Below are 14,448 nucleotides of genomic sequence, written 5' to 3' on the forward strand. Positions count from 1 at the left end.
GAAAAACTCTAATGATATTATACCAACAGATATACATTCACTTTTTTTCCCTTTTTTTTTTTTTTTTTTTGAGACAGGGTCTTGCTCTGTCTTCCCAGGTAGAGTGCAGTGGCACGATCTTGGCTCACTGAAACCTCCGCCTCCCGGTTTCAAGCGATTCTCTTGCCTCAGCCTCCTGAGCAGCTGGGATTGCAGGCACACACCACCACGCCCAGCTGACGTTTTTGTATTTTTAATAGAGACAGGGTTTCACCATGTCTCCAGCTGCTGGTCTCCAACTCCTGGCCTCATGTGAGCCGCCCGCCTTGGCCTCCCAAAGTGCTGGGAGTACAGATGTGAGCCACTGTGTCTAGCCTACATTCACTTTTTAAAACTGTTGCTTATGGAGAACTTTACATGTGTATAAAAGTAGAGAGAATAATAAAGGAGTCTCTCTGTGTCCATTACCCAGCTTAACAATGATCAATTCGTGGCCAGCCTCATTCCAGCTGTACTCCCACCCCTCTTTCCCATTACTGAAGCAATTCCTAGACATCACATCATTGTATCTGTATGTATTATATATCTAAAAGTTAAGCACTGCATAACACACAATCACAGTATTGTTATCACACCTAAAAAAATTAACCACAGTTTCTCAGTATCATCAAATCCAGTCAATGTTCAGGTTTTCCCAGCTGTCTAATAACTTTTTACTTTGAATAAGTATTTGAATCTAACAAGATCTGTGTATTGTAGATTAATTGATAATGTCTTTTAGACTCTCTTAACCAATAGGTTCTCATTCCTTCTCTCTTTTTTCTTTGCAGTTTATTGTTGAAGTCACTTTGGGTTCCTTGTCTTACAGAATTTCCCATGTCCTGAATTTTGTTGATTTCACCTTCCCAGTGGGCTTTAATATATTCACTTTGTAAAGAGACCCTACAGTGACTCACTTTACCATATAGATTACCATCCCTGCTGAATCCACATTTATCCTTAATTTCCCTTGTGTGGCTCTTTACCAAAAGGTAAATGATTCTTGCCATCACATAGCTTACAGTGTAATCTGAAAGATAATAATATTGTAAACTCTTTCAAAATACTAATGTCAAATAGAAGATACGTCAGCCAAGGATGGTAGCTCACGCCTGTAATCCCAGAACTTTGGGAGGCTGAGGTGGGCTTGCTTGAGCCCAGGAGTTGGAGACCAGCCTGGGCAACCTAGCAAGATCCCACTTCTACAAAAAATTTAAAAATTAGCTGGGTGTGGTGGTGCATGCACTTATAGTCCCAGTTCCTTGGGGGGCTGTGGTGGGGAGGATTGCTTGAGCCCAGGAATTTGAGGCTACAGTGAGCTGTGTTTGCGCCACTGCTCTCCAGCCTGGTGATAGAGCAAGACTCTGTCTCTTGAAAAAAAAAAAAAATGTGTGTGTATGTGTGCATTAAATATGTGTATGTGTATATATATATAAATACATTTATATATAATATGTCAAATATAGACATTTCTGCTATAACACAATTTATGCATTCATGAAAAATATTATATTTTACAAAAATATTATAAAAATAACAGAGCTCATGGGAAAAACTGGGTAAGAGTCACACTGTTAAAATGTATGTTGTTTTGCAACCAGAATACTTGTTGCCTACCCCTCCACACGCACAGTAATTGTTCCCTGATGAGATAATTCACTGAGATCAGGGGGGCTACTTGGGAGTCTTAAAAATGTCCAAAGACAGTCGAATAGACATGCTCCCCATTAGGGGTCCACAGTGGGGTGCAGTCTGCTACCAGCTGAGGGCTATATGGGGAGAGGCGCTGGGTGCAAGTGCATTTGCAGGTTCGTTCCTGGGAGTTGGCCTGCAGAAAGTTCCTAGGAGTGCTTTCAGGACTGATTTCTGGGGGAGCAAGAGGGAGGAAGCAAGACTACACAGGGAGAGGATTTGGCCTGCAGTATACACTGAAGTTTTCAGCTGACTCCACAGGGAGCTCTTCCCAGCTGCCTCAGATCTTTGGAGGGGGCAGAGCCTTTGTGCCCCCGCATTGAAAGTCACAGGGTCCAACCCTGTGGAGTGAGCCCTTCCGGGGCATAGCTCATGCTTAATTTTCCTAAAGTAGGCTGGAGGGGTCCTGCCTATGCTGCAGCCACGCTGAGACTTGGGACTTTTTCTTTCTTTCTCAGGGTTATAGTTCTAATCACACTGTCTTGGCTCCCCTTGCTTAGGAAATGTTACGTTTGAACCGTGCAACTCCCCGCTTTTACTGGCACCATCCCCCTGTTGACCAAGACAGGCACGCTACTTGGTGTTGTAGAGAGAGCCAACCGTGCAAGAGCGTAAGAAGGCCTCTTCACTTTCGTATTGGCTTCCGGAAGGTGTTGATGCCGCTTATAGACCTAACCCTGATGTTCAATTATTGGGTTTATCAGTCCCAAGAAATTCTCCTGAAATGTAACGTCTCTTTAAATATATTGGCAAGGAAGTGAACAAATGATTAAGAATAATTTTTTAAGATAACAAGGCATTTTGAATCGATGAAAATGTGAAAAATGAAGGATTGTAAACCAAAGGCACCAGTGATCCACATACAAGCTGGATGTCCTCAGTGAGGAAAGTGACTGCCTCCCTTTTACTCACTGTGGCCTAGCTCTGCGGTCGCCACATAAACTCTCTTAATCTGGTAGTGATATACCCAGTCCAGAATCTTTTCAGGTAGCTTATCCTTCCATCTTTAATTTGATTTTCCTGGTAACAAACCTAAACACTTGTCTAGCTAAAGAGAAAAGAACTATACTCAGTACATTATTTGTGTTCCATTAAGAGTATGTAGTGTTTGTTCCTTACATGGAGTGGGGTGCTGTACACACGTATATGTAGGTATACATACACAAGCAACAGACCTCCACACACTGGGTACTTAAAAATCAGTCTTTCAACACGAGTTAGTTCAGTGTTGTGAAAAGCATTTGTATTTAAGATCTTTCTTACTTGAGTTTGGGGTTTAAGAACTTTTGTTCTAGAGGAAAAAACAGCTTCAACCCCAGCTTATTGTTCAAACTGTCCCAGTGGGATTGCTATAATAAGAACTAATTGTAATTAGTACAGCAAATGTTTGTATAAGTGAGTGTTATCCTACTGCTTGAAGCTACCTGAAAGTGTTTTTTTATAGTAATTTAAATAAACATTTTCCTGTGCCTTAGGAGTTCTTTGTAATTCAAACTGTTTGTAATTGAGTCATTTGGATAATTTATCACCGAAGCATGATTGGATGGAGTCTAAGAATCTTGTCTTTTAGTAGACTGGTTCTAAAGTAAATTATTAAAGTAAGATTCTGATGTGTTAACTTGCTAGGCCAGTCCTTCCATAGAATAAGGCAAGAAGCAGCTTAAACTTAGCCTGAAGTTAGTAGGATTTCCTTAATAGCTCTAAGTGTAGTTTAGACTATCTCTTGATGCTTATCTGTCATTAAATTGTAATCTTACATCGTTCCATTGGAACTACTTTGTAACAACCAGAAATTTCTGTTTAAAACACAATCTTGAACTAGCTTAAAACTTTATGGGAATTTTCTAAAAAGAAGTTTTTTTCCTTGGTAAGATTTAAATGATACCCTCTTTATGTTTATTACGGATCAGAGTGCTGGTAGGTTTTTCTGTTTCTCAAGGTTCTGTTAATTCTTATCTGAAGCCGCCTGAGCCTCTAGGAAGTTCACTCAGAGTTTGTATTTCTTCGAACAGCGGGCAGTCTCTGCCAAAGAGCACAAGGCTGAAATGCGTTAGTCTTTGATTTGTCATCTGTTGTTCTTTGACAAGTTTATCTTTTCTGCATCAAAAAGGCTTGCTTTAAGCAAAGTAGTAGCAGTAATAACATCCCCCCTCCAGTCACCTCTGTCCCCTAATTTTAGTCCAGGCTCCTGTAATTCACTTTCTGACTCTTAAAACCACATGGAGGTTTTAAATTTTACCTGACTGGTTTTGAAGCATTTTGTGGGCCTGAACTCCAAATAGCTTTTTAACAAGTGCTTAAACTTACTTTACGCCTTTCAGTAAACTAGGTTTTGTGAGGTTTATTTTTCTGCAAGCAGAAAAGCTAACCTAGGAAAGCTACTTTACCTAAGTAAATCTGAACATTTCATGTCAGCACCCTTTCTAAACGGAACATAGCTTTTATAGGAAATTGTTGAGTAGGCTTGGGGAATCAGTGCCGTTCGTTTTATTTATTTCTAGGTAACACTGAAACTTGTAAGTAGAGTATCAGCTTTAAAATAATTTATCCAATTCTGATCCCAAATTGCTAAAGTTTTAGATTGGATTTGTGTGCCTGCTTACTTTGTGAGCCTAAGGAAAGCCACTTATAACTCTTCTAAAATGTATGATGTGCTTTATAAAGTAACACAGTGACATTATTCATTTAGTTAAATCAGTCATTTCATTTTAGATCAGCCCCCTCACTCTCATCCCCTGTGTCCTCCCTGCTATTGAGATCTGTGTGTTATTATGCAGGCAGAAGCATGACTTTCACATTTTTTTTTTTTTTTTTTTTTTTTTTTTTTTTTTTGAGACAGAGTCTTGCTCTCTCACCCAGGCTGGAGTGCAGTGGCCCGATCTCGGCTCACTGCAAGCTCCGCCTCCCGGGTTCATGCCATTCTCCTGCCTCAGCCACTCCGAGTAGCTGGGACTACAGGCGCCCGCCACCACGCCCGGCTAATTTTTTTGTATTTTTAGTAGAGACGGGGTTTCACTGTGGTCTCGATCTCCTGACCTCGTGATCCGCCTGCCTCGGCCTCCCAAAGTGCTGGGATTACAAGCGTGAGCCACCGCGCCCGGCCATTATTTTGTTTTTTTAATGGACCTCAGATACTCTAAATTGGATTAATTGCGATGCATGACACATTATCATCATTGGTTAGAGTTTATTTTAGACTCCTTATAGGGATTCTTACAAGGCTGTAACCACTGTTAGGCTCATACTGTGGAGGCACCTTCTTAACATTAGTGAATAAAATCAGCTGTCTTTGAGTTGAAGTTACAAGTAATCCATAAACAGAGCCTACTTTCTAGTCATCTGTGTCTTAAAATGTTAGGATCAGGCTTGAATTGACTCAGTGTCTTTACACAAGGCTATAATCTTAGAATGACTCCCTTCAGGGTAATAGCTCATTATTTCATAGTTCTAAGTAATAGTACTTTAATCATTTTCTTCCTATCTCGTTCCTTCTCCCCTCCAATGCCTTTTCCTACTTAAGTCAGATGTTTTTCTTGCTACCCAGTAGCATTATTGCATGACAGATGATTAAATGGGTACGGTATAATCCCTGTTCACAACCTCGTCAGGAAGTCTGGGACATTCACAGTCAGCTGGAGCAAAGGCCTTGAGTGCTGTGCCAGAGAACTGGGGGCATATGTGATGCAGAGCTGGATTCAGCTTGCAGAGTTCGAGGAAGATAACCTTTGTATGTGTGTTGAAGGAGCAGCAACTGGCAGGTTCAGAGGCTTTCCAGAGAGAAAAAAGACCATATCTGCAAAGACACGGGTTCTTGAAAGCACAGGTCCTTTTGGGGAACAACAAACATACTGATGGCTAGTCTGTAAGTGCTCCAGACACTTCTCCTTTCTGTGTTACTTTGAAACAAATCCATCCCAGAAATCAATATTTCATCCACAGGTATTTTAGTACTTGAGTATTTATCTCTAAAGGTTAAGACGTTCTTTTTTAAAATGTATAACTCCAATGCCATTATACTCTATAAAAATTTATAGTAATTGCATACTATTAATAAGTGTTCAAAGTTCAATTTTCATAAATGTCATAAATTTGAGTTTTCTTTACATTTTCGTTGAATTAAGTTTCAAATAAGGGTCACATGTAACAATTGGTTTATGTATCTTTTAATTTTCTTTCAATCTATGGAGTCTCCCTCCATATTTCTTCCTGTTCTTTCATTTTTGGAATGTGTATTTCCCCTTATTAGTAGATTACTCTGAGGCACAGTGCATATAGGAAAGACAGAATAAATATTTATATCCTTTATTTAGCAATTTCCAAATGAGGAGGTGCTCTAGCATTCTGCAAAGATGACTGGAGGGTTTTCCTTTTTTTATTGCTCGTGAATTGAAATGTTTGCTGTTTCAGTGCATTGCAGCTACTATCTTGATTGGTGATCAAATTTTCCATTTCTACCCAATGGGAGCCTGGCTCCTGAGTACTTTTTTTTTTTCTGGACAGATCTCGCTCTGTAGTCCAGGCTGAAGGGCAGTGGCACCATCTCGGCTCACTGCAACCTCCACCTCTTGGATTCAGGTGATTCTCCTACCTCAGCCTCCTGAGTGGCTGGGATTACAGGCGTGAGCCACCGCGCCCAGCTAATTTTTGTATTTTTAGTAGAGACGGGGTTTCACCATATTGGCCAGGTTGGTCTTGAACTCCCGACCTCAGATAATCCGCCTGCCTTAGCCTCCCAAAGTGCTAAGATTACAGGCGTGAGCCAATGCGCCTGGCCTCTGAGTACTTTAAAAAAAACAATTTTTTTTTTAATCGAGTATATTTAAAGCTGTACATGTTATGAGTTACATACATGTAGTGACATAGTTACCCGTTTTCCCTTCATGGCAAGAGCAGGTGTAATCTCATTTAGTGAAACTCCTGACAGAGTGCACTCTTATTAGCCACAGTCCCCGCACCATACCTTAGATCTGAAGTGCAGAGATCTAAGGTACAGAGTGGGGACCTACACACCTACTACTTTGCATCCTTTGACCTACATCTCCCCATTTCCATCCCCCACCCTGCTCCAGTAACCATGTTTTATCTTACTGTCTGTTTCTGTTCCATCTAATCAGTGAGATCATGGAATATTTTTCTTTCCTCTCTGGTTTATTTCACTTAGGATAGTGTCCTCTAGGTTCATCCATGTCATGGCAAATGGCAGGATCTTCTCCTTTTTAAAGGCTGAGTAATATTCCACTGTATACATACATACACACCACAGTTTCTTTTTCCATTCACCCGTGGACAGACACTTAGGATGTTTCCATGTCTTGGCTATTATGCAAACTGCTGCAGTGAACATGGGAGTGCAGCCATCTTCACAAGGTGATTTGATTTGCTTTGGGTATATTTCCAGAAGAGCGGTTGCTGGGCCATACAGTAGTTGTATTTTTAATTCCTTTGGGAACCTCCACACTGTTTTCTATGAGGGTATGCCAGTCTGCATTCCCACCAGCAGTGTACAGGGTTCCTGTTTCTCCACACTCTTGCCAACACTTATTATCTCTTATCTTTTTGATAATAACTCTCCTAATGGATGTGGGATGATATCTCATGGTGGTTCAGATTTACATTTCCTTGATGGTTAGTGATATTGAGCATCTTTTGGTCATGTGCATGTCATCTTTTGAGAAATGCCTGTCCAGCTCCTTTGCCCATTTTTTAATCAGGTTATGTATTTTCTTGCTATTGAGTTGCATGAGTTCTTTTTAAGTTTTAGATATTAACTTTATATCAGATACATGGTCTACAAGTATTTTTCCCTAATTCATCGGTTGCCTTTTCATTGTGTTGATTGTTTCCTCTGCTGTGCAGAAGCTTTTTAGTTTGATGTAGTCCCATTTACATATTTTTGCTTTTGTAGCCTGAGCTTTTGGTGTGATATCCACAACATTGTTGCCAAAAGCAGTGTCAAGGAACTTTTCTCTTGTGTTTTCTTCTGGGAGTTTTATGGTTTTAGGTCTTATGTTTAGGTCTTTAATCCATTTTGAGTTGATTTTTGTATATGTTGTAAGATAAGGTCCAATTTCATTCTTTTACATGAGAAACCCAGTTTTTCCAGCACCATTTATTGAAGAGACTATCCTTTCCCCATTGTGTCTTCTTCATGCTCTTGTCAAAAATTAGTTGACTGTAAATGTTTAGATTTATTTCAGTTCTCTATCCTGTTCCATTGGTCTGTGTGTCTGTTTTTTTGTGCCAGTACCACACTGTTTTAATTACTATAGCTTGTAGTATAATTTTAGATCAGGAAGTGTGGTGTCTCCAGCTTTGTTTTTCTCTCTCAGAATTACTTCAGTTATTCGAGGTCTTTTGTGGTTCCATGTGGATCTTAGGATTGTTTTTTCTATTTCTATTAAGAATGCCATTGGGATTTTGGCAGATTACACTGAATCTGTATATTGCTTTGGGTAATATGGACATTTTAATAATATTCTTTTAATTCATAAGCATGGAATATCTTCCCATTTATCTGTGTCCTTTTTCGTTCATCAGTGTTTTATAGTTTTCATTGTACAGGTCTTTTACCTCCTATGTTAAATTTATCCCTAAGTATTTTGATTTTTTTTTGATGCTACCGTAAATGGGATTGTTTTCTTGATTTCTTTTTCAGTTGGGTTTTCATTTGTTTGGGATTTATCCTTGGTGTGCAAGGCTGGTTTAACTGTGTAAGTCAGTCAGTGTAATGCATCATATTAACAGATGGAAAGACAAAACCACATGATCATCTCAGTCAACACAGAAAAAGCATTCAGCGTCCTTTATTGGTAAAAACTCTCAACAGTTAAGGTACAGAAAGAAAATTTCTCAACAAAATAAAGGCCATTTATGAAAAACGCATAGTTAGTGTCATAACTGATGGGGGGAAAGGTGAAAGCTTTCCCTCTAAGATCTGGTGCAAGACATGGATGTCCATTCTTGCCATTTCTGTTCAACATAGTACTGGAAGTACTAACAAGAACAGTCAGATGAGAAAAAGAAATAAAAGATCTCTAAATTGGAAAGGAAAAATTAAAACTATCTCTTGTTTGCAGATGACCTGATCCTGTATGTAGAAAACTCCAAAGACTACCAGAAAACTGTGAGAACTAAATGAATGCAGTAAAGTTGCAGGATACATGATCAACATACAAAAATCTGTGGTATTTCTATACACAGATAGTGACCTGAGTACTGTTGACATGACCCTAAGTGGTATTTAATAGCTTCCTTCCAATCTAGTGTAAGAGTTTCCAGGTCCACTGTGTACATTTTCTGTCCCACACTTGGAGTCGTCCCTTTCTCCCTGATTCCTTTCTTTGTGGTAAGTGATATTTAGCGACACAGGCTAGGCATTGGGGTTGTTCATTTATTCCTAGATTGGTCTGCATTTGTAGGCCTTGTTACATGTATAAAACTATAATTTCTTTTTGATAAAATATATCCTGAGTTTATAGTCATATTGCCAGATTAGATTTAGGACCACAAGGACTTAACCCCACTCATCTTTTATCTTTACTTACCCACAGTAAGATTCCTGGAATCAACAGGTTCCAGAAATAAAAGCATTAAAATACCACAGTATTCATTTGCTTGTTTCCCATTATACACACAATAGTCACAGAATAATGCCAATAACTTGATCATTTTAAAAAAAGAGAGAGAGATTCAGAGGGTTTGTTTTGGGTGTATGGCAGTTCTTTTTGTCTTTATGTATTTCCTATTCAGTCTATACAGTTAAATTATTATGTTTTAAGTCATTTGGAATTTCTTTTTGTGTGGCTCTTCACCAGCTATTTGCAGAATCAAGTTTGTTTCATTTCACTTTTAGAAATTGCTTTTTTGAATTTGATTTTGTTATATGTCCATTGACTTCTGAGTTCCATGTTTTATTCACTTGATTATTTTATACATTTATTCTTGGTTCTGTGGTTTGAACTTTGCACAGCCTTTAAGTGGAACCTGACGCCCAGGATCTTTCTTCTTCACAGTGGTCATCTCACTGTCAGACTCTGCAGGGCTTGCTGCTTACACATAATCCTTTAAAAAATGCGGCTTGATTGCAGGCAGTCTTAAAAGTAAACAGAGAAAATACATCCATACTTGGCATCATTTAGGATATGTTATTTCTCCGCTACCCTCCATTCCAAAATGGAAGCGTAATTTTTCTCAACCTAGGAACAGACATTCCCATTTCAATCGTGTGATAACTAGGAAAGACCTAACCTCTCCTTCCAGAGGCGCTCTGCAAGCTAGTGTCCATAGTGGGATGCTTGCCAGGCCCTCTTTTCACTTCCCTGCTATGATTTTGTCATTTTTGCAAAAACTTACATTGGTAAAAGCCCACCCTCTTGGACAATCTGGGACAAAACAAAGATTTAACCATAAGATTTAACAAGAGAACTACTCATTTTATCCAGATAATGGAACTATCTGTTTAAATAGCCCTTTCAAAGTAAGTTCAGCAGAGCACTAATTTCATGGGATGCCAGTGGGTGTTTACCAAAAAGGGTTCTAGGATCAAATAAATGTGGGCCATTCTGAAGTTTAACAGCGGCCACGTGTCTCAGATGGTGATATGCATTATGAATCAAAGGAGTAGCAAAGGCTTGTTTCCCAAACTTACATAGACGATGAATCCAGCCCAGTTTTTCATAAAACAACATGCTGGCGTTGGAAAAGTGCTCCATTAGAAAGTAAGGCTGCCTCTCACTTGAACCCCACAGGAGATACATGAGACAGAGAAATGTGTTAACCTATACCACAGGGATACATTCAGCAAAAATCTGATTATGAGAGAACTTTACAGGACAAATGGTTTGGTTTCATCAACAACAATTTGCAAAAACAAGAGAGGGATGTTCAACCTGGAATATCAATTTAGCATATTTATATTGATATTGCAGGTTGAATATCCCTAAATCAAAAATCCAAAACTCTTCTGGTCCCAAGCATTTCAAATAAGGGATACTCAGCCTGAACTTTCATGAGTTTATTATCAAAAACTGAGTCCATTATCAATAACTGAGTCCATAACTAAGTTAAAATTTCCCTGCTTAGTCTAGGTTTTTTTCCAAGAGTTATATTCACCCCCTCCCTAACCCAGCCCCCAAAGACCAGGGTTTCTAAAGAGTGTAATCCTTCGATTCACAGATGTTATTTGTTGCAGAACAAAGCAGCTCATTGATGCCATTCGTCTGTATTTGGAAGAGTGTCCCGTAGCCTCCCTTGTTCCTTTGCACTGTGAGGTGGATTGTCCCGTGTGAGGAAGCGTGTCCTGGCCCCAGGAGATCGCTGGGTGTGCACATAGAGGCTCGCGTGCCTGTAGAAGGCACCCACTCTGCAGCCTGGGCCCGCAGTCATTCCACGGAGCATCTGATAGCAGATCCATCCTGTGCTACGTGCCCAGGAGCCAGTCGCACAAGGCAGTGACGCGCAGGGCGCGAAGCAATGAAAGTGGTGGTTCATTCTAACCAGAACGGAAGTCCTTATAAAAACATCTCTCCTAGTTGCTGCAGTTCCAACAGAGATGCAAAATCCATCTGTTTAAAAAAAAAAAAAAAGCAATTTTGGGGGGACCAAACCATTTTAAGATACATGGAAGAACCTCTTCTCTTCCCTTTTCCCATTCTACACCCTGCCTACCTCACCCCCTGCAGTCCCCAAGCCACTCACACACCCAGCCCCCCTTCAGCTAGCTTCGTTCATTGCCAGCCATGGTGCTGTCTGCTCTGGAAAGTGGCAGGAAAAGCTGATAAGGTGCTGAGGACAGAATCTCTGGTCTTATCTCACTCTAGCACATGGTGCCGAGAGTGCATCCTTTTCCTGTCCTAGGACAAGAGACATAAACTGGCCATCTCCCGGCAGCAAGGACTTCAAACGGGGCTTGGGCCTGCCTCTACTTTCTAGAGGAGCCAGAAAGGAGAAAGTGGGTCATGACTTTTTGAAAGTTGTATTAGTACCAGTAAAAATTTATGTCGTCTTGTAGATCAGCAAACATAACTTCATAGTAAGACACTCATAAAGAAGAAATGAGAAAGCAGTGAGGGTGAGGGCAGGGCCTGCCAACACACCCAAGGGTTGGAAGTCGCTGGGCTGTTTTGTTTGGTTAGAGCTTCACCAGGACATAGGTTTGGCCTGAAAGGATTAGATTTGGCCTTTTGTTTGTTGACAGATGAAGCAAGTGGTTTTAAGAGCTTTTGTGATAGTAAGAAACTGACATACATATGGTCTAGTGCAGGAGAAGAGGAGGGAAACACTGGCTCATTTTTCCTTCTGTCCTTCTCTCTTGCCAGGAAAGCAGAAATAACATTCCTCCCCAGATTTTCCTTCTGTGACGTCATGAAAACAGGAAGAAGGGGGACCTTTCTTTGGGTTGCAGTGTGGGGGAAGGGTTGGTGGAGAAGGCAAAGCTCTGCGTCTCCAGCCGTAGTCTGAAGGGAACAGGGTGGCGACTCTGGTGACAGGTCTGGGCAGCACCATCCCGTCCCTTGCTTCCCCTTCCTCGTGGTCCCTTCCTGACCTCACAAGGCAGAGCCGGAAGAGTGGGCAGCCTGAGGTCATCATCAGCTGTTGTGAGCCTCAAGAAGACCCAGTTAGCAACTTGAGGCGGGAGTTCAGTCTTAATTCTGTGTTACTATTTTTGGAAGAAATTGGTTGGCTATACAATTCTGACAGCCAATTGTTGACATTCCAAAGGTTAATGACAGTGTTAAGAATTATATATATTATATAATGTTAAAGACCAATTTATTTTATTTTTATGTATTTATTTTTTGAGAGGAGTCTCACTCTGTTACCCAGGCTGGAGTGCAGTGGCACGACTTCGGCTCACTGCAACCTCCGCTTCTCAGGTTCAAGAGATTCTCCTGTCTCAGCCTCCCAAGTAGCTGGGATTACAGGCCGCACCACCACGCCTGGCTGATTTTTGTATTTTTAGTAGAGATGGAGTTTTGCCACGTTGGCCAGGCTGGTCTCGAACTCCTGACCTTAGGTGATCCACCTGCCTCAGCCTCCCAAAGTGCTGGGATTACAGGTGTGAGCCAGCGCCCCCAGCTCAAGACCAATTTTATTCTCGAAAGCTTTCGCCTTCTTCTGCTGAGTGCTATGGACTTATCTAGGCTATAATGAATGCTAGAATTGTAATGGACCTTAAAAATGTAGCTGTTGATTTTCAAACTGGATTCCATAGAGTTCTAGCATCCCCAGGGGCTTTTACAAGGGGATTCAAGGGGAGGGTTGGGACATGAGCTTTGGGTTGCCCCCACCGCGCTGCAGCCAAAGCTTCCTGAGATGTTGTCCAGATTGGCCTTCTGTTTAAGATTGTGTTTGAAGAGAGGCATGTCAAAAAACTATGCTGAAAAAAGTTACTGAGGAGCCCTATTTCTCTGTCTTGCAAATGATTGCATTTGAGGCCTGGAAAGGCCCGTGACTTGTCCTAGATCACACGTTTTGTCAGTTGTGCTTCCAATCTTCTGACAGCCAGGCCATTGCCACTTCTACTATCTTAAATTGAGTACCTGTTTTCTGTCCTTTGCTAGCTGATATTTTATAGCAGTGCCACTCAAAGTATGGTCCATAGACAAGATAGAGACAGAAATTAAGAGTAAGCATTTAGAAGCTTTTCTAATAGTTTGACAATAATTTAGGACTTGGGTTTTAGATGTCTTTTTAAAACTTCATTTTTCTGGTAACTTTTTTAACTTTAGAAAAATCTTGTCCTGTAATCCTGTAATGGATTCAAAATTTTTAAAGGCAAAAACAAAACAAAACAAAAAAAAAACCCACAAGACAGACAGAACTAATCCTTTACCCCTGATAGTTTGAGAAGCAGCATGCTGGAGGGCATTCAATTTCTGGTGGTTGGGTGGGTTCAGGACTGCAAGCAATGCTTTGTTGCAAACGAGGCAGCTCTTGCTGCAAGAACCTTTTTGGATTCTGAGCATGCAGGGAGACAGTCTTTCTTGTACTTTCTCACTTAAGCTTTCAATATATTTTTTGTTTATAAAATAAAAAATTATAGCTTATATAAAACTAAGAGAAGAGGTTATAGGATTGTATATTTAATAGCAGTAACAATTTTTATTTTTTATGAGCTCCTTGGAATTACAGTGTCAGTGTAACTGGTTAGGGTTTTTCTTGAGTAGAATTGGCTTTGTAGTTGGTTTGTTGTTTAGTTTTTGTCTATGCTAAAAATAAGTTGTGCCGGTATATTGTCTTTTTTTATTGTGATAAGAACACTATCTGGTGTATTATTTTATGTCATTTACTTCTTTAACATGACTAATTTTGGAATTTTATTTATTCTTACTAATTTCGGTATCTTTTAAACATAGAATGACTTTACTTTGCCAAATTTACTCCTAAAAATATTTCTCCAATATTTTTATTTGCTACATTGATTTCTGGTGAAAGAAAGAGTATGTGAAAATATTAGCCTTATGTAGTTTACAAGAATTGAAAGAGGAGACTTTTTTTGTTAGTCAACTATATTCACCTAATTTACCATCTTTTTATAAACAATCATTACTGCTTAATTATTCCGTATGACTATGCATACCCTATTCCTAGTTTCAAAATAAATATTTTATTCTCTAAGAAGACCTTATTTGGCCGGGCACAGTGGCTCACGCCCATAATCCCAGCACTTTAGGTGGCCGAGGTGGGTGGATCACCTGAGGTCGGGAGTTCGAGACCAGCCTGACTAACATGGAGAAA

General features: G+C 40.1%; 1 protein-coding gene across 3 annotated transcripts in view; it reads left to right on the forward strand.

Annotated features, from left to right (window-relative positions):
• The window catches only part of PINX1 (PIN2 (TERF1) interacting telomerase inhibitor 1), a 74,925-nt gene that overhangs the window by 51,512 nt on the left and 8,965 nt on the right, over positions 1-14,448 (forward strand). The window lies entirely within an intron of this gene.

Source organism: Symphalangus syndactylus, chromosome 1 (genome assembly GCF_028878055.3).
Source record: "Symphalangus syndactylus isolate Jambi chromosome 1, NHGRI_mSymSyn1-v2.1_pri, whole genome shotgun sequence".
In the NCBI taxonomy this organism is placed as follows: Eukaryota; Metazoa; Chordata; class Mammalia; order Primates; family Hylobatidae; genus Symphalangus; species Symphalangus syndactylus.